Here is a 20,175-nt window from a genome sequence, read left to right on the forward strand (position 1 = left end):
AGGGGATATCCTGGTCCAAGGGCTCATTCATCACCTGCCCTCTCATATTGCTACAAGGTCCCTGAAGAACACTTTCCAACCCTCTCTTTCTGAATTACTGGTTTAATGTTACTTCCTGTGAACGCATACTTCCCTTCATCCTTACCCACCAACAGCATTCTCTCTTCTCAGGCCTGCTTCCCCTTCTCTCTTCTGCCAGGCTTTGGAAAACCTATTTCTATTTGTGAAGAGTTCTTCTCTCCCTCCTCATTTCTGTCTTATCTTTTAACACCACCTCCTCTGACTTTTTCTGACGACCTGCATCTCTTGAAACTACTTCAGTAGAGGTCAAGGTCTTCACGAGAGGTCTGCTTCATTAGAGGTCTTGCACGAAGGTCAGAGGGAGAGGCCTTCAGAGTCCCTGCTTGCTCAGGCCTCTCTCCTGCCATATGCTCTTCCTCCCCTCCCTAACGCTGGTGCCAGATGCCCTCTGTCTTCACCCCCTCTACGTCACTCTCCCATTCTCTCTGACCCTACATCTCAGGTCAGATTTCTGGAAAACAGACTTTCCAAGGAGATGGAGATCTGCAGGTAGGAGGTCTATCAGGAAGAGCTGGGAACAACACCTGTAAGAAATTGAGGAAATGTACTGGACAGAGAGCAAACTTGAACTGAGGTGTGGTTTCCACAGAGGCCTCCGCTGATCCCTTGGGAAGATCAGGAGCTGGGGTCCTCCGGTATGAAAGCGAGGGGATGTGCCTTTGTATCCCTTCATCAACTGTTGGACCATATGTCCCCAAGGAGGGGCAATGAGGCTTATACTCCCCACTCCTGAGATGATCCTCTCGAAAGTCTCCCAAAGATCTCTTTGTTTCCAACCTGCTTTCTTGGGCACCTTCCTCTTCAGTGTCCCTGTAGCCTAGGCTTCTCCTGGATTTGGGTGTCGTGCACAAGTGCTCACCTTCCTGGATGGTGTTAGCTTCTTTCCCTGGCTCCGTTTTGAGCTTGGACCTGCTCTGGTCTCAGCCTGGCCCTCTCTGCATTGTCCAGACTCCCTCCATCTTGTCTTCCCTCTGCTTCGCAGCACCCCGGGTCTTCCCCCAGACTTGCAGCTTGGCAGCGGCAGGTCCTTCTTCAGACCCCCTTGCTACCCCTCCATCTGCAACACGGCAAGCCCAGTAGCACCCCCGCCACTGCATCTTCCACATTCACCCCCATTTCAGGCCTGCCCTTCACAGGGACCATTGCAGTCACCTCCTGCAACTTCCACCTGGTCCGCTCTGCGGATTTCTGCTCCAGGGTTATGCCTCTGTCAGCAATCCCGGCTTCCAGTGGCCTCCCTGACCTCGCCCCCTGGTAAATGGGTAACCTTGCTTCCTGCTGCCAAGCTTCAGAAGAACGTGGCTGGGTAAGCACAGGCCTTTGTTGCTTTGAGAAATAATATGCTTCCCCGGGGAAGAGCAGAGCCAGTTCTGGGGAAGCTTTGCACCTGTTCTCAGCCAGGGCAGGGCCCGTGCTGTGTCTACTCTTCCGCTTCTCTCCAGTCAGGGAAGAGGTCTTAATGCTCCCTGGGCCCAGGAAACAGAAAGCCAAGCCCGTGGACCACAGGGCTCTTTCTGGGTCAAAGCCCCTATGGGAGTCTTCCTTATGTATGCGGGTAGGGAGAAGGAGAGGGGCTTTGAGCCTAGAGTCCCTGGGATCCCCCATAGGCCAATTTCTGCCGGGGCCTGAGCCACGTACCAGCCTAGGGGAAAGCAGACCCTGGAGAGGCCCCAGGGCGGGGAAAGAGGGAGCGGTGGCGGGGAGATGGGGGCAGACGGGAGATTTGTGAGTCGCCCCTCCCCTCCCCGCAGGGATCCCGGGCAACCACACAGCTGCCCCTAACTCCGACTTAATTGGCCCTGCGAGCTCCGAATTGAAGAGAGGCCAACTCCCAAACAAAGACGCGGCCCAACTCGGGGCTTCTGGGCGAGGCCTCCCGGCTGGGAGGAACGGAGCCTGGAAATCGGAGGGGGGCGAGCCGAGAGGGTGGGCGCTCGGGAAGCGGGGCGGGGCGGAGCGGCAGGAAGTGCCTGGGTGCTGGGCTGGAGCCGGGCTGCCCGCACCCCGACCCTGTCCCACTGGGAGGGCCCGGAGCGCTGCCGCGCCTCCCGAGGCTCCGGCTGCCGTCGCTGCGTGCGGAAACCCCGCGACCCGCGGCTGGGTAAGTGCGGCCGGCGGCGGAGCAGCAGCGCGCGAGGCTCGGGAGGGCCGGGGCGGGGGCGCGCGGGGACAGGGGAGGGAGAGGGGGAGCGGCCGTTCGGTTGCGCCGTAGCCCGGCAGGGAGGAGGCGCCCCCACCTCCCTCCCGGTGCCGTGGCTAACCGCGGCTAGCCGGACGCTAGCGGGGCCTGGGCGGGCGGGGGCCAGCTGACTCTGGATACGGAGGGGGTGGCGGGGGCAGGAGGCCTCGGATCCCTCTAGGTGGACGCGGGCGCGCACCGGACTCTGCCGGGGTCGCAGCGTTTGTGTCCCTTGAGCCCGCCTTTCTGCACTTAGGGCCTTGGGACTGGGCTCTGGGCTTCTGAGTGCCTCCTGCCGGCCCAGCGGGCTCAGGGCCTCTCTCCTGGAAATGTCATTCTCTTTGTCCACCTTAATTCTAGTAGCTGGCTCTTGGGCATAACCCCCTGGGCGACCGGTCCAGAGTAATCCTAGCTAGAATTGTATAGAGCTTGGCTCAGTACTACCTGCGAAATAGAGTTTGCTAAATGCTAGCAGCTGGTGTGACTTCTGCAGGCACAGATCTGCCTTCTGTGTCCCATGGGGACACATCTGTGTCTTTGTGGGGACATGGCTATGCAGGCCCCATCACCTGTGTTTGCCTGTCCACTCCTGCAGGTGCAGTTGGCTGGTTTGGTATGGGAAGAAGGAAGATATGGAGGGTTCCGGGGTGCATTGTTTCCCCAGTGGTACATGCGGTATTGACAAGCGTGAACTGGCTGAAATATATGAAAACACCGAGGGGGTCAGTCCGGTTGGGCAGGAGAGCATCTCACCTTGGGTCTAAATTGCTCCAGACCTCTCCAGCTTGGGGACACACAGTAGGAGGCAGGGGTGGCACAGAGAGAAGAGGCAGCTTCTGGAAACCCTCCTAAGTACCCTCCAGGTCATAAGATGCAGCTGGAAGGCTGTGAGAGGGAAGAGTGTAGAATTAGGCCAGAGTGTTTAATTTGTGAGCAACGTGATGATAGCTACCTTTGGAGTCTGGAGCCCTGGGTTTGAATCAGAATTCAATGGTTGGTACTATGTTACTAGCCTTGTTCTCTGCAAAGGTCTCCCTGGGGCTCAGTAGCTTTGTGTGCAAAATGGGACTTAAAACTGCTGTCCTGCCTACGTCAGCGGGTGTCTTCAGGCTCAAATTGGCTAATGCCTGGGACAGGGCTGGGACAGCCTTAGGCTGCTAGGGCGAAGGGCAAATGGCGGGTTCATGGAGCAGAGTCTGAGGCCTGGGGAACACTTTGAGGGCCTGGAGCTCTTTGGTTGGGGGTAGTTAAGGGAGCCATTTGCATACTCCTTCCCTTGATATTGAGCATCAGAGGAGTGTAGGCTCAGAGCCCAGCAATGGACTCTTGGTGTGTGAGACACATACAGATCTGGTTTTATGAAAGCCTTCTCCAGCCCAGAAGGAAAACTGGCTTGGTTGGTTTTTGAGTTGTGTAACCTTAGAGCAGCTTGACTTTCCAGAGAGCTTTCCTCCAAGTGAGCCACCATCTTGCTTTTATCTTCATGCAGCCAACAAAAGCAGTAAGGAGCCCTTTCCACAGTTTGAAGCCAGGATGATAGGAGAAGAGGACATTTTCCCAAGCAACGTCATGGGTGTGGGATGTCAGCTGCCTGGTTCTGTCTTCTGGGGTACAGAGCCAGGCTGAAACCAGCCAAAAAAGGCTGAGAAGTTGTCAAGAGTCATGACAGGTGGCCCTGAACACCAGGGCAGGGTTGGGGTTTTGTGGGCACTTGGATGTCCCCCATCACAGAGCCTTATTTGCGTGTAGCAGCCGTGTAGTAAACACTGAGAAGGAAAGTAGGCCCTGGCCAGGGGGCCTGGAAACCCCAGGGTCAAATCCTGGCTCAGCTCCCAACTTGTGTGTCCTGAAGAACGTCCCTTCACCTCTTAGGGTCTGCTTCCTCACTGGTCAAAATCAGGGCATCTGTCCAGTCAGTTGTTCTGCCCTCTGCTCACGTTCCACTTCCTCAGAGAGGCCTTTCCCCATCCCCTATCGAAAGCAGCTTCCTCCTGGGCCACAAGCACATTCCCTGATCTGATCCCATCACAGCACTTACATGGTCTGAACTTAGCTCTGCTAAGTTTGCCATACTGGAAGATTCAGGAAAGCAAGGACCTGCCCCAGTCCTCCATCCGGTGGCTCACCAGCCCCTGCAACACTATAGGTACCCAAAAAAGGTTGTGTCAGTGAGGGAGCAAATAACTTACTAAGCAAGGAGCTGCGGCATGCTTTTCAAGTTGTGTTCCTAGGAGCTTTTGAGGGAGGAACGAGCTCCATAAGCAGGGCCATGGGCCCCTCACTCCCAACAGCTAGGGGTTAATCTGAGTTATGGGCTGGTGTCCAGGTAGGATTTCCTTTGAAGAAAGGGCCCTCCCAGTAAGATAAAACTAGAAACCCATTGTATCAGAAGACCCCAAGGGGCCTTTTCAAGTCCAAGTTGAAATCATAGTTCTCCAGCTGGAAATAGTGCCCTCTTGGCCCTCAAGGAGGACCAATGGCCGTCATTCAGACACTCACATGCCACAGATTGCTTCTGCTTGGCCAGGGAAATCAACGTAGGGTTGTTTTCTCGCAATCAGTTTAACTTCCTGACTTTTTGGACAAGGTTAATATGAAAATGATTTTGCACACAGCCCAGCAGCAGCCTGCGGTCCGTGGGAACTCTAAACCATGTGTGAGATGAGCTGGGGGGGAGGGGGGGACGACACTGACTATTTACAAAGCCAATAAACCACACTCTGATATTGGAGAGCTGCCTGTTCAGAGTGACCATGTCTGTCATCATCCTCCCTGGGGTGGGGGGGTGTGTTCCCAGGCCGACCATCCAGATGGGCCTCCTGCCCAATAGATAGCCACTCAGTGTGCTTTACTCCTGAGTCATTGGTGGTGGGACGGAGCCCTCTCTCTGAACTATTCCTGAGCCTAGGAGACAGCAATGTGATGGTGCACCCTGACCCACATTTACAGCAGCCCTATTGGCCCCGAGGTCGTCTCCTCCTGTAAATACATTTGCAGGTGGCCCTGTGGCTCCTGTCCCCAGCACTGTGTTCAGGTTTTTGGCACAGAATCCATGTTGACCAGCACCTTTGTTAAACTGCATGAGAATTAATATAAGACATGTATACTCTAATGTAGTTCTATAACATTTTATATATATATATATATATATATAATTATGTTAGGTACGTTAATGCCATATAGTATACAATACGTAATATAATATGCTAAATATTACATGCTATTAATATATAAATACATATTATATAATTACATATTATAGTATATACTGTTAGTATTATATACTATATATACTAGTACTATTCTATTGTTATTTATTATTATTTATGTTACTATTTAGGATATAGTAATACATAGTACCTAATAATATATATATTAGTATATATATATATATGTATTAATATATATATATTAGTATATATATTATTAGGTACTATGTATTAATACTATGTATTACTATGTATTACTATATCCTAAATAGTATAATATATATATATACTAGTATATATACTACTATATAGTATATATAGAGTATATAATAGTATGTACTAAGAGTATATAACATGAAATGGCAATATTATATATTAATAGCACACTGCTTAATGGAGAAGGAGTTTTACTTGTTTTGTTGGGTTGTTTTGGGAGCATAGCTGAGGGGAGAGACTATGGAAAGAAGTGAAAAGGAGAGAGGGAACACAGACATCCCCCTCCCCCGACCAATTCCTTCTGACTGTTGACCTTGCTTCTTGTAACCATTCCTGCTCTGGCTGCTTGTGGGCTCCTGGGTTCCTGATGTTTGTACTTACAAGGGGCTGTGCTGCAGAGCTGAAGGGGTGGCTGGCCTGTGTGCACAGATTCACCCAGCACCACGTCTGGGCCTGTGAGTACCTAAAGGCCTGGCTCCTGACCTCAGGCATCTAGTTGTGAGGAGATTAGAGTCCCTCTGGGTAAGAGAGGAGAGAACAGCTAAATGTACAGTACCTGAGGGGATGCTCACCAGGGCCGTGGGGCTGGGGGTAGGGAAGGTAGAGAGCCCAGGTCTGGGTCAGGCACTCCAGCCTGGAATCCGGGCCCTGCCCCTTCCTCCCAAGGGACCCTCCGTGTGTTACGCAACCTCACTGAGCTTCGGTTCTTCTTCTGCCAACCAACGAAGGATCTCTAACTCCCAGCTGGCCTGGGTATGGACGAATGACTGAGGGGCACAGAGTGCCCAGGTGCAGGCTAAGAGATGAGCACTCTGGACAAGTGTGCTCGCCAGAGGGGGGCCTGCCAGGTGGTGACCGCTGCACCACGCGTCCCAACCCTGATCTTGCATGCTGGGCATCGGGGGTACGCCCGGGCCAGCCAGCCACCCCTTTCCTCCTCTGGGTGCATTTCCCCCTGGGTCATTCTGCTCCCCACACAGCTGCGTGCAGGTTACAGCTGGATTTAAGTGTCTCAGTGCCCCGTGTATGCATCAGCCCTTCTTAAAGGCTTAAGGGCTTTTACTGCAGAACGCCAAGAATTCAAGAACTGAGGCTGTTACAGAGGTTCAGGAAATGTTAAAGGAAATTGCTCTGACGTCCCGTGATCTGTTTTGAAGTAGTAAGTTTTGAAGTAAAGTAGAGTTCCCTGACCCTCTTAGATGGCAGGCAGCAGGGGAAACCCCCGCAGTGGTTCCCACCTGTGTCCTGACTTCCAGATTCTTCTTCTTCTTCTTCTTCTTTGAACAGGGATCTCGTGTTTTGAAAGATTTTTGTCAGCCACACTTCAGTGTAAAGGGAAATTTGTTTCTCCTTTGGAAGCAATTGATCAAAGACCATAAAGCAGTAGTGATTTCACTATCCAGTGTCGTCTTCTCTGCTTTCTGTCATTTACATTTTTAAAAGATCGGTGTAGACCATTTAACCAACAGATTCTAGTATGTTGAAAGGATCAGAAGTAAAAAGGACAAAGAGCAGGACTGGGCTGGTGCTGTCCAGTTTTTTGGAGGTTTGGGACAGATTGCAAAATTATGAACGGTTTTCCCATTATCCTGTTTGATCGTGTAGGTGTGGTAGCTAGCCGCTGAAGCTTTTTTCTGACAAGCAAAGGCCCACGTTTCTATAAGTGCTTATGACAAATTGTAAAGACCTTTCTCTCTCTGACCCTCTTCTGCAGACAAGTATTAGGGTTCTGACCCCTGGAAAACAATGTCCTATACCATGGTTTCAGAATTATATTCCACTGCATGAGGAGAGAAATTTACGTTTATTGACTTTTTTTTGTCCCTGGCAACTAGCACCAAGTTGGGCAAACAGTAGTTCAGTCAGTGTCTGCAGAATAGATATTTCAGGCTGGAGGTTATCAGTCATCACTGAGACTGGGCCTCAGGGAGAAGAAGTACCTCGAGGAGGGCCAGCTACATAATTTGTCAGACCCAGTGCAAAATGCAATGGCAGACCCCTGGCTCAAAAAGCAGGAAAAATGTCACTAAAAGTACTAAAATATACAGCTTTTTCCTGTCTTCCATGGTCTCTTTCTTGACTTGTCAGGGTAGGTTTTATTTGCTACTCAATGGCATTCTAAGTAAAGAGAAATTAAAATTTTAATTTTAATTTAGTTTTAAGTATTAGCATGAATTTTACTAATTCATCCTGATAGCGTGCGATGCCAGATTTAAATGCAACTTGGCTGGCCCTGTCAGAAGACGTACGACTCTTGATCTCAGGGTCATAGGATTGAGCCCCATGTTAAGTAGGGACTTGCTTAAATAACTAAAACAAAATAAAATAAAATAATAGCACTTAACTCCTATGTGGAATCACCAAAGTCACACAATTCATATGTTCTAGCACATGTTTTGTTCTTCTCAACACTGGAAATGATGCACAAAATGACCTCAACGTTTTTATTTCCCTTCTTGATACATGCACCTTCATCAACACACTGTCACACCCTACTTCCAGCCCAAGGGGAAAGAAAGGGCTGAAAGGAAAAGCAACCACGCCCAACACAGACATGGCTCCGCTTCCCTTCTGTTCATTTTCAGCACTAGTAGGTGACTAATGCTGGAAGTGCCACAAACCGGGAGGGACAGTATAGCCTAAGAATCCTTGGTTGCTAGCGTTTCTTACAATGCATCACTTGGTTTCTGCACGTGAACCCAGCTCTGGCTCCAGTAGAGAGCCTGACCTCCCTGGGCCATCAGCCCCCACTTGCTCCATCAGAAACCAAATACCTTATCTTGTACTCTTTAAGGCTCCTTGAGTGCCACGTCTGGAGGACCCCCAGGAACTCTGTGCTCGTGGGGCATCGTGGATCCAAGGAGATCAGCAAGGGAAAGTGGACACGCACTGAATTTCTCTCTGCTCAAAGTCACACCCACTGTCCTATGGGGCTTCACTTACAAAACACAAACTCAAAGATTAAATTGTTAAAAATTCCAAGATGCCAACAGCCTCGCATTAAACCAAGCACAAGGCCCTTCTCAGCACAGGGCACTGTGAGTCTGAGCTGGAAGCCTGCTCATGAAGCCAGCTGGGTTTCAACCCTTGACCTGTTTTGGTCCCATTTTTAGATGGTTCTGGCCGACTTGGGCTAGAACACATCCTTTAAATGAGTGGGCCATTCAAGTGCCCTTGGATTCCATCTAAGTAGTCACTTAGATGTCGAGAAAACAGCAAAGGCTTCCGTCTCCATGTTCACGCCTCCATCCTTCTGCTTTAAATCATTTACATTTTCAAAAAGTCGGCTTGGATCATTTACTCACAGGTTCTAGTGGGTTTAAGAAACTCAAAAGAAAGGAACAAAGGACAGGAGTAGAGGGGAGCTGGGCCCATTTTGTCTGAGGGTTGGAATGCACCAGAAAGCAAAAAGCTTCTAGGAGTTCTTGTGTCTGTTCAAAGATACTGGCTGGCTGGCTTGTTCTAGGCATGACCATTTTTATACTGAAACCAAGCTGATGGTTCGGGATGGGGAAGGGTGTGGCTTAGTTAACAAGGAAGGAGGTGCTCTTTGGGTGACTTCACATTTTGGGGTGCTTTTTGCACAGAGAGAGGCTTAGGGAAGCCGGGCCTTCAGAAGAAATAAGTCCGTCTCTCTGTGGGGAGAGAGAGGTGAGGCAGGGAGACCGGAAGTTAGGACTAGCAGTGCTCAGCCAAAATGAAATACTCAGAAAGCAATTAACACTTTCTGATAGCATGGCTGCCCGCTAAGAGCTTTTCAGTGGGCTGGAAACCTCTAGTTCCCAGTGAGTACTAGGAAACAACTACTAGCACCGTGAACTGAAATAGGAGTTCTTTCTACCTTTTTTATTTTCTTTTCTTTCTTTCTTTCTCTTTCTTTCTTTCTTTCTTTCTTTCTTTCTTTCTTTCTTTCTTTTTCTTTCTTCCTTCCTTCCTTCCTTTTAATATAGAAAGACCTGTTAGAAGAAGTAGTTAGAGACAGCAAAGAAACCACATTAACTTTGTACCTTTACTCCCTTCAAGTTGGCCTACTTTCTACCTGGGTTTTAATTTATTGTCTAAGTAATGCTATAAACAACTATTTTCATTATTACATTTGACAGTTGCATGACATGCTATTCTCCAGCGGTCCGCAAACTGTCTCGTATGACCTACGAGCCAATATTATGTATTTAAAAGGCTGAAATGAACAGAAGAACAAGGACTATGCGGCCGAGACTGTGGGGCCCACAGAGCCTGGGAGACTTGCTAACCTGTTTTAACAGTCTGCAGAAACAGTCTGCAGAGCCCCAGTCTGCCCACCTGTGGTTATGGACAGCTCAAGGACCCCTAAGCACTGAACGTGGGCATAGGGGCTAGCCTGAGTTAGAGGAAGGCCTGGCCTTGGAACCACGGTCTCTCGGGTGACTCCCTCTGAGATCCCACTTTCATTCCGCCCAGGGGTGCAGCCTGGGAATCAGGACTTTTACAAAGTCCTCAGGTGGTTCTATGCAGCTAAGATTGAAAAGCACTGCCCCGAGGGAGTTGTTCTCAGAGTGGAGTACCTTGCTTTGCAATCTAAGGCTGGAAATGACTGGAACTGTTCTTCTGCTGAGGTCTGGAAGGTGAAGAGAGCTGCAGGACCCAGAGCTTGGGATAAGAATTACACCTCCAGCAGCTATCATGAATCCCTCCCTTGGGAAAGTTATCCTTACCTGGAGCTGTAGCCCTGGGCTCTATTTTTCATTGCTATATATGTGTTTGTCTCTTAACTTACAGAAGGTAGCCTTTTGGTCAATTCAGGGGTTTAAGCCCACTTCTGAACTCTGTGGAAATAATGTAAATAAACACACATGTGCCCAAGAAGTTGGAAAGCTGTGCTGCCGACTGGCATCCCGTAAAGGATGGCTGCATTCTCTTATCCCAGCTGCTCTCTCTAGGGAGTCCCATGGGGTCGGGGTCGCTGGCCCAATTGCCAACAGTGTGGTGTGTGGAGCCTTTAGCAATGTAATAGGATTTACGTTCCAGGCACTGTGTGAGGTTTTAACAAATGCTCTCTCCTGCAGTCATCACAGACCTTACAGAATCAGTGCTGTTACCCCCATTTTACAGTCATGAATGTTGAGGCACACCTAAGTTAAACATCTTCCTCAGATCCCACAGCTAACACATAGCAGAGCTGAGATTCAAACCCGGGGAGGTCTGGCCTCAAAATTGGGGAGGGTGGGGAGGTGGGGAAACTTGTCCATATATTAGGCATTTCAGTAAATCTACACTGGGTGAGCTCGTGGACATAGAAAGCAATTATTTCCCACTGTCCTAATTCTTGCCCAGTGTCTCGTACACCCATGGCAGGAGGTGAGCCCACACCATCCAAAGGCTGGATTGGCGACATGCCACCTTAGGAGGAATTCAAGGACCAGAAGCTAAAGGTTCTGTGTGCGTTGTCAAGAATGCTGTTGCTACTCCCAGAGCTGGCTGGGTCTTTAAATTCCTCCCTCCTTATTTTGGAAATTAGCAGCCAAAGTGGCATATAAAGACTACATACTACATATTATCATCACCATCAATAATAATGAGGCATCCTCTTAGAGCTCTTCACACTTCCAAAACACTGGAGTCTTGTTATTTCCTGATGTCTTCATATTAATAGACTCATCAACAACCAAAGGCAGTGGGAACTCAGATCATGGTTGTTGGCGGCACTGGGAGCCTGCAGTCTTCCCAAAGCCCAAGAACTAGGCTGAGAACCAGAGATGCGCCCCTGAGGGCCAGCTCTTCTCAGACCTACTCAGGGAGAAAGGAGAAACGACCTCTACTCTCCAGGCCTCTCTGGCCAACATATGGGAGTGGATGGGCTCTATCTCCATCTTCTAGTCCTGGGACACGCAGGCAGCTCTCCAGACTCCAGGAACAACAAAGAGATGTTGATGGTGATGAAAAAATTAGTACATGGCTAGGGAGCCAATATATGCAATATCTAGAGTGTTCGGATGCCAAGTCCATTTCTATAACATCCTCTATAACTCACGGAACTAAAGTTCTTTTTTCTTCTTTGGAAAGAATTAGGGTAACAGTGCGGGGGATGTTGGTTAGTTGCCATGTGAGTGCACTATTTCCTTGCCAGAAAGGTCACATATCTTTAAAAAGACAAGAATCTATGTGTCTGGCTCTCTTGCAGGGAGAAGATTCTAATACTTTCCAAGGGGGTTTCTATGTCCCTAGAAACTAGGTTTCTGCAGGGCTGGGATGAAGCAACATGGCTTATTTATCAGGGAGCTTAGCAGCTTCCACACTTTCTTCAATAAATTACATCACTTTCTGGACTTAAGACCTAACAGATTTACATCCAAGTCCCAAAGTGAAAATTGGAATTTAAATTTGGATGCGTCAGTGTTCTCTCCCTCACCCTCCTATACACGAACACACGGTTCTGTCGGTCCCCGTGGTATGGGAGAAAGCAAGCTGAACCAGGGTCTGGATACCTGGGATACTGGCTTCTAGTCCCAGCTCTGCCTCCTCTGGGATCCCTGGGATCCACGGGGACCCTGAACCCGTGCCTAACACAAGGCCTTTCTCTTGGGAGTTGCTAATCCAGGTCTTATCTATAACCACCTGAAACAGGGAGTCTGAACTTTTTTGTTGGGGGAAGTCATCAATCTCTTTGGGGATCTGCTAACACCTGTGGAACCCCAGCACAGAAATGGTTAACATTTTTTCATATAATTTCAGGGGCCTCCAATTTAGGACCCCTTAGAAGGAATGGTCTTTTAGGCTTACTTGCTGCACCACGGTGTCCTGCTCCAGAGACAAGATAGGCACTATTTGGAAAGCAAAGGAGAAATTGTACAAATCCTACTCTCTGGGAAAAGAGACAAGTTTTTATGTCATTCAGGCTTTTTTTTTTTTTCTTTTTTTTTAAGTTTCCTGCTGCCTGGAAGGGAGTGTCTGTGCCTTTCTGAGTCCCAGCAAGCAGGTTGTGAATGTGCTTAAGCCCCAATTAGTGTGCAGCCTGATGAAAGCTGCGCCGCGGGCACCCCTCCTTCCCCCCCAGAGCACCTCTGCAGGGCACAGAACCTGCTGACTTCCTCTTACCCCCCATGGAGGCGGCTGACCAACGACACTGCTGACGGGTCGGGCGGGAGCAGGCTACACAGTCCACCAGTGCTTGACGGGCCTTCAAGGTCACTCTTTCTGGGGTCCTTAAGGGCCTTCTTATCCCCAGAGGACAGAGGAGACCACTAGTTCACACAGCTGGTAAGAGTGACTGTAATTTTCCCTCCATGGATGCGACAGCCCAAACCAAGCATCAGGGAAGCAGGCTCACGTTCCCATTCACGCCCAACTCCCTTCTCCTAGCACCAGGGATGGTGGAGGGAGGAAAAGCCCCCTCCCACCCACACTCGGGATCATCCTTCAGCGGCCACGCAAGGACCCCCTCCCTGAAGCTCCCAGGTGTCAAGCAGGGTCATTTCCTAGGTGGCTCTCGGAGACCCTCAGATCAAGCGAATTGTGGCTGCAGCTAGGGACATGGGGAGGAGGCTGCTCTGGGTGACTGGCACTCTGCTGGGGATCCCACCCTGGGAGAGGGGGCCGCAGAGGGGGCCTGTGCAACTGAGCACCTGGTCCCCTGCGTCAAACCCAGTGGGAGTCCTTGTTGAGTCTGAGGGAGGGGGTCAACATTGATGTGGGGCCCAGAGCACCTCCCACATCCTCCAGGCTGCTTCAGGGAGCCGCCTCTCACCCCCTGCACCCTCACAGGCACACGACAGTGAGTGTACCCTGGTCCCTAAGAACAGATGCCCCGTGGGTCTTCGGCTCCAGTCTGAGCCCTAAATCCAAGCTTGGGAGAGGCCCACAGGGCCTAGGGCTTCTCTCCCTTCTCTCTGGCTCACTGGGCACTGGGGATGTCTAGGAGTTTCTGCCTCTGCTCTCAGAGTCATGGCCACCCAGCCCTCTGGCCTTCTCGAAATTCTGTCAGGCACCCTCGGCTGCCTGTTGGCTGGACCACCTGTCGGTAGAGGGTGGGGTGACAGCGAGGGCCTGCTGCTTCTATCCCAACTCTGCACCTGAGGTAGCAGAACAGAACCGACCAGGGAGGGCAACCCGGGCCAGCCTTCTGCCCCGGGCCTGTCTGTCATGGGCAGCCTTTTTGCCTTGGCCTCAGATGCCAGGGCTCAGGGGCAGCTTCCAAAGACCAGCCCAGGCTCAGTGTCCCTGGCTGTGTCCAGGGTCTGGAAAGCTGCCATGGGCAGCGTGAGCCCACATGCACTGGGAGCTACTTTGGGGAGGAGGGAGGAGGAGCGCTATCCGTTATCATCGTACTTCAGTGTCCCTGGAGCCTTAGCTGAGGGCGCAGCATTCGTCTATGCCAGAAGCCTGCTGGGCAGAGGGGGTCTCATCATCAGCTGGGAACTGGGCACTCATCAGAGAAGCCTGATGTGCCGGCAGAATCTGGAAGGCAGCCCAGCTCATGAAATGGCCTGGCAGAAGCCAGACGAGGGCAGGCTCCTGGGAGGCAGGCACAAGGAGCTGGGCCAGGAGGCTCTCCAGGCTGGAGGTCAGTTGGGGGATGGGGTGGGGGGGGGGGGGGGCGGAGGGGGGGGGGGGGGGGGGTGGGGAGGCCCCTCGAGGGCAGCGCGGGGGGGTAGATGGGAGGGTGGCCCTGTATTTCAGACAAGGCTGTGTGTTTTTGAATAAGTTTCTCCGTCTGTGAAATGGGGCTCCTAAGAGGACCCACCTCTGAGTTACCGTAAGAAGTACATAATAATTATGTCATCACAGTTATAAGTATTATTGTTATTGTTATTATTCCCATCCTCTGTGCAAGCAACCAGTGAGCTAAAGCCTGGGGAGGATAGAAATAGCAAACCCCATGCCTGCATACAGGGCGGCTGCTGTTCCCCAGTGGGCTGGACCCACTTGCCCAGGACAGACGCCATATTGAAAAAAAATGAGGTAGGGTTGCGGATGGCAATGGGCAGTTCCTCAGTAAGTTCAACACGTGTCTCAGCAATTCCACTGCTGGGCGTTACCCAGAGGCATTGGAAACAGGTGTCCAAACAAACACGTGTGCTTGGATACTCACAGCTGCTCTGTCCACTCTAGCCAAGAGGTGGAAACAGCCCAGATGTCAGTCAACAGGAGAATGGATAAGCAAAAGGTGGCCTGTACGCACAAATGAATATTGTTCAGCTGTAACAAAGAGCAAAGCACTGGTCCATGCTGGAGCATGAACCCAAGACGTTATCCTAGGTGAGAAGCCAGGCACCGAGAATCATATATTGTACGATTCCACTGAGGTGAAGTTTTCAGAGTAGGCACATCTGCAGAGAAGCTAGTGGAGGTTGCCGGGAGCTGGTGGAGGGGGAATGAGGAGTGAGCGCTCAGTGGGTACAAGGTTTCCATCTGGGGTGATGGAAAGGTCTGAGCTTGACAGTAGTGATGCTTGTACAACATTGTAAATGCCCGTAAGACCACTGCACTGAATGGTTACAAGAGTAAATTTTATGTTATGTGTGTTTTCCCTCCGTTAAAAATAAATAAATAAATAAATAAAAGGAAAACAGTGGGTGGAACTGAGGCCAGGTGGGGGTCAACAGAATTGGAGCCATCAATAATGAAGTGTTTCTCATGATGTCAGAGGTCACTTCCAGTTCTAAAAATATCTTGTGAACGTATGATATGGAATGAAGATTTCTATGACGTCGACCTCCGCAGTTCTCCCCTTGCTTCTTTTGACTGGGGACCGGTACAGGGGACAATACGCGGTTAAAGAATAAAACAACTAATGCCGGGGCACCTGCGTGGCTCAGTCAGTTAAGCATCGGTCTTCAGCTCAGGTCATGATCCCAGTGTCCTGGGATCGGGCCCCACATCAGGCTCCCTGCTCAGTGGGAGCCTGTTTCCCCCTCTCTCACTCCCCCTGCTTGTGTGCTGTCTCTCACTGTTTCTCTCTCTTTCTGTGTCAAATAAATTAAAAAAATAAAAATAAATTTTAAGAAGCTAATGCCCACATCTTGGTCTCATAAGAGTGCTAGAGCTGCAGTTCTTTGTGGTTCCAGCTTTCGGGTGAGTGGGGAATGGGAGACAGTGATCAGGTGGGCTTATTGGAGACAGTGATCAGGTGGGCTTATTGGGGGCACACCCCTTCAGCCAGAGAAGCAATTATCTGCTTTATATGTTAGGCTCTACATACAAATGTCTTTGAAAGAATGTAGCGAAAACATCGACTTTCTCATAAAACGAGGCATGGAGAGAGACAGTGATTTGCCCAAAGTGCTGACAGGTAGTGAGGGAAATCCTGAATTAGACCCCTTGACCCCTGGGCAGAGGCCACCTCCACCCCACAGCCAAACCCTATCTGCCAATGCCTCCATAAATACCATCCCTCAGTGTCCGCAGACATTCCTAGCGTCCTTCTGGCAATTCCTCTTTGGGAATCTCGGGAAGGGAGGACCACCCTTAGTGGCCGTCCCCTCCTGAGTTCTAGGAACACACACACTACCCGATCAAATCCCCCTCATGCCAAGGGGGATGTCATCCACAGGGGATGATGAGCCCCACCCAGCCAGGGCCTCGAGCACGGGTCTCCACATGGGTGATGAAAAGAGGAGCTCTTTCTGGGTGGAAATCATACATCCATTCATTCATGAAGATTGGGGAAATTATAATATAGATCCATCTCCGAGTGTGGGAAAAATTATAGACTGTATTCTTCACTATAATTAAGCTGGTTTTTAGAGGGAGCAGTAAGTATATTAGGCAATGCGTTTTTCTTTTTTAAAGGTGTCTTTGAGACCTAATGTGTCAAAATTAAAACCCTGTGCTCTTTGTTCAGAGAGGCACTGAGTTTCCTTGTCGGGTTTAGGATTTTACTTCTCATCACTGGCTCCTTGGCTCCCCTCGTTTGGTCTACCGGTGCAGGTAGTCAGCCTGGGCCAGTGGCTTGGCCTGATGGTGGGCTGAGCTGGCCCACCCTGGACCGTCCTAGACAACACCATGTCTACTGCAGCCTTACAGAGCCACAGCAAATCAACCAGACAGGCCTGGTTGTCCCTTCAGATGCCCAGGTTCCATGGTGGATTTTAAAAATTTATTTAAAGGAATACTTCCTTCCAAACCCTAGGATCTGGTTTATAACCTGTTAAGCCATTTAGATTTATCTAACCTAACTTCACAAGTAGTGACTCTACTATCACTCCCCAAATTGGAAAGTTCACTGGTACCCATTGCTTTCATAATGAAGTCCAGAATCTTGAGCCTGGCATACAGCTGCTTTGTCACCTCCTTTGCCTAATTCCTACTTGTGCTTGAACTCTCACTAGTGGTTCTTCTCCTGGACACACTTTTCTCCCTGAACTTCATACATTGGGTTGGATGACGCTGATTCTGACCGTCTCCCCCACCACAAGCTCTCTGAGGTTGGGGCCTGCTTCGTTCATTGTCTTCTCTTTCATCTCCAGCCCATAATGTCACATAGCCAAGCCTTGAGTGTTCAGTGAATTAACAGATGAATTCATAAGCCGATCTCAAAAGGGAAAAGAACTACGTGAAGCACCAGCCAGACCACCACAGCAGTAAACCAGGGGTAGGCCTACAGCGGGCAGGTCGCAGAAGAGCAGTGTGAGTGGACACTCTAGAGGTTGATGGAGGAGGGCGGCAGACGGGGGACATCTGGGGGCAGTGGAAAGGGGTGGGGCAAGAAGTGGTGACAATGGAAAGACAAGGACTGGGACATAATCCTGAAGACTGGTGCCCTGGATGAGTGGCTGGATGGGAGTGTCAGGGATACCAGACAGCCAGGTTGGCGGGGCAGATATTGACTTAATTTCTGCCTGGCTGGTGGTCAGGGACTTGTGGCCACAGGCGAGAGCCTAGTGCCCCACAGGTTTCTGAGAGTCGTCAGGTTGGGAGACGCAGGCAGAGCTGGGTATGAGTGAGGATGAAAAGGAGAGAGAGAAGGCAAAGCAGAAAGAATGGTCCCCACCTTGTGCCAGAGGGAGCCAAGGCGGAGGACCAAGGAGAGCCCCAAGAGGAGGACCCAGCCCATGAGACCGAGGAGAGCACAGAGTTGGAGACTGGGGGTCGTGATGTGCAGATCAGAGCAAATTGGAGACACCGGAAGGACTGGGAGAGGGTGGGGCGGTGACACCAGCCGGGGAGAGAGAGCTTCAAGGGAAGGTACAGTGCGCTCAGTGGTTTCAAATTCGGCAGAGGCGAAGCGGGACAAGGTGGGGAAAGCTGCCTCTGGCTTTGACAGTCAGAAGTGAGTGTAGGATTGTGGAGGGGAGGGGGTTGCCTGACTGTGGTGGGCTGCACGGTAACTGGACAGGGAAGTGAAGCTTCAGGCCCCAGTGGTGAAGAGAAGAAGATCTGGCAATGATTTAAGAAGGAGACAGGAGGCAGGGTCACTTGGGAGGTAGTGTGCGTGGCTTCCAGGCCAGGCTCGGGGGCCTCCCACCTGCAGTCCCATCCTGGCTGTGGGCGCCCGTGTGCTTGGGGACCACCTCGTTGCTCTCAGGGAGGGAGCTCCGGCAGGCCTGCCTTCCTTCTTCTCTTGGAATGGAACATTATACAGCGAAGACTCTGACTCCCGAAGACAGGATTCGGTGAGAGACGAAGCTGGGCTCTGTGCCAGAGACCCAACAGGATAAAGAAGTTTCTTTCTCTCTCGTGTGATAGTCTAGGGCAAGCGTGGACACAGCCCTTCCACTCACATCCCATTGTCAAGAACTACCACCCAGCCAGATCTAGCTGCTGAGACCCCCAGGAAATGTAGTTGCTAGTGAGGGGGCCACATACCCACCTCCAACTCCATTATAATGGAGGGAGGGGGAACGACTTCTGAAGGACCGCGAACAGACTGGGCCATCTTAGGAATCAGACTTAAACCAGCTTTAATCCACGTCCCATTCTCTGGATGAAAGACGAGGACAGCTACCTGCAGATCAGAGTTGAGGATTATGGGTTTAAAGAGGTACATGGGGGTGGGAGGTTTTCACTTGTACCAGCCCCCCAGTGTCTGCCCACCCAGAATATTTTGTGCTGCCCAGGCTCTGTTTGCAAATGAAAAGTCAAGCTTTCACCCAGGTGGCCTCGTGCGATGGGAGGCACCCAGCCCCGGCAAGAGAAGGAAGATCAGAAATGAGCAGCTGGGCTTGCCAGGACAGCTGTGTGCACCTGCACAGGCCCTGCACAACTCCAGAGGCCGCCACTCACGGGGCCCTTGATGTGTACAGCGCCCCCTGGAGCTGAGGGACGTAGCTGCACTGTCTTTGTCGCATTCCCAGGAGCCACTCCTAGGCGGAGCCCCAACAGCTTGGGCTCTGGGGCCTTCCTCCTGCCCATGCTCTTCATCATACAGATCCTGAGCTCCCCCTGAAGGGGCCACCTCGGGAACCTCCATCCTTGCTGTGAGAGGCTTCTCATGGAGGTATCTCCATGCTCCAAGTACCGAGCTTGGACAGAGAAATCGACTGTGGCTGGAAGGGACTTTTTTTTCTTTCCTCAAAACCCGATGAAAGCCCAGACCTGAGAGGTCTTGCCTTTGATTCCGGCAATACCAGCAATGGGTCGCTGGGTCTGCCAGAGGAGCCTCAGCCCCCTTGGTTATAAAGGAGAGCTGCTGGCCCCTGGCCTCTTCACTGGCTGCCGCTGCTGGGGGCTGGGGCATCCGACTCCTGGGTGGGGAGTCCGGCAGAGGCACCAGGGCCAGAGGTGGCTTCTCAAAGCCCTGAAACACCTTGTCTCCATGACTAGGAAATCTTATGTTTCCGACACATAGGCAGAATGACTTGCCTCTCTCAAATCAGGCATTTATTTCATGAGCTCCTTTCGGGTCAGGTGCACACACACTCTGACCTCACACAGCTCGGCTGCTGGGCTGCTGAGCATTGTAAGGAGAAAGCCACATGTGACCGGTACAGAGATGCCACTGGGGTGGGCCTCGGGGCTCCAGGTTTTCCCAGCCCCTGCTGGACAGCCATCTGGGAGGGCTGGAGCAAAGGCAAGGAAAAGAGGGTGTGCAGCTCGGAGAAGGGGGTTACCTGCGCGCTCACCTTCCGAACCTGTCAAAACCGCCCCTCCTGCTGTGTGTTCTTGTGAGGTCTGATTCCATGAGGAAGCACGTGACGATGCCCCAGGGTATCCCACCAGCAGGGACCGTCCAGTCCCTGTTTGCGCCTCATTTGTGTGTTTTTGAAAAGGATTTTCTACTTTGGCATGCCCTGGACCAAGGTCTGAGTTTCTCACAGGAGGGTGGAACTAAAAGACAAGAGGAAAGAAGGGGCCGTGGCGAGGGGCATGGCAGGCTCTGGGGGGAAACAGAGCAAGGCCCTGAGGGGCTTCTGCAGGCTCCCCAGGAGGCCCTGTGCTCGGCCACGGGGTCCTCCCCATTCGTGCAGGTTCAGGACCCAGAAGGGTTGGGGTTAGTTGTGTTTCTCTCTTTTCCATCATATTTGACTCAGGTGTCCTCGGGGACTGAGTGAGAAATATGACTCTTAAAGAGTG

At 51.1% G+C, this 20,175-nt stretch overlaps 1 protein-coding gene across 2 annotated transcripts in view; it reads left to right on the top strand.

The window, feature by feature from the left end:
• The first annotated feature begins 1,368 nt into the window (after positions 1-1,368).
• The window catches only part of TSPAN11 (tetraspanin 11), a 65,686-nt gene continuing 46,879 nt past the window's right edge, over positions 1,369-20,175 (top strand). Inside the window, exon 1 of one of the 2 annotated variants that reach the window (XM_059403792.1) lies at positions 1,369-1,387. The gene's annotated coding sequence lies outside the window, so the exon portion shown is untranslated. Of the gene's footprint in view, positions 1,388-1,820; positions 2,183-20,175 lie in introns of those variants that run through there. The other variant, XM_059403791.1, reaches the window with a different exon arrangement.

The sequence above is a fragment of the Mustela nigripes genome, chromosome 6 (assembly GCF_022355385.1).
Source record: "Mustela nigripes isolate SB6536 chromosome 6, MUSNIG.SB6536, whole genome shotgun sequence".
Taxonomy (NCBI): Eukaryota; Metazoa; Chordata; class Mammalia; order Carnivora; family Mustelidae; genus Mustela; species Mustela nigripes.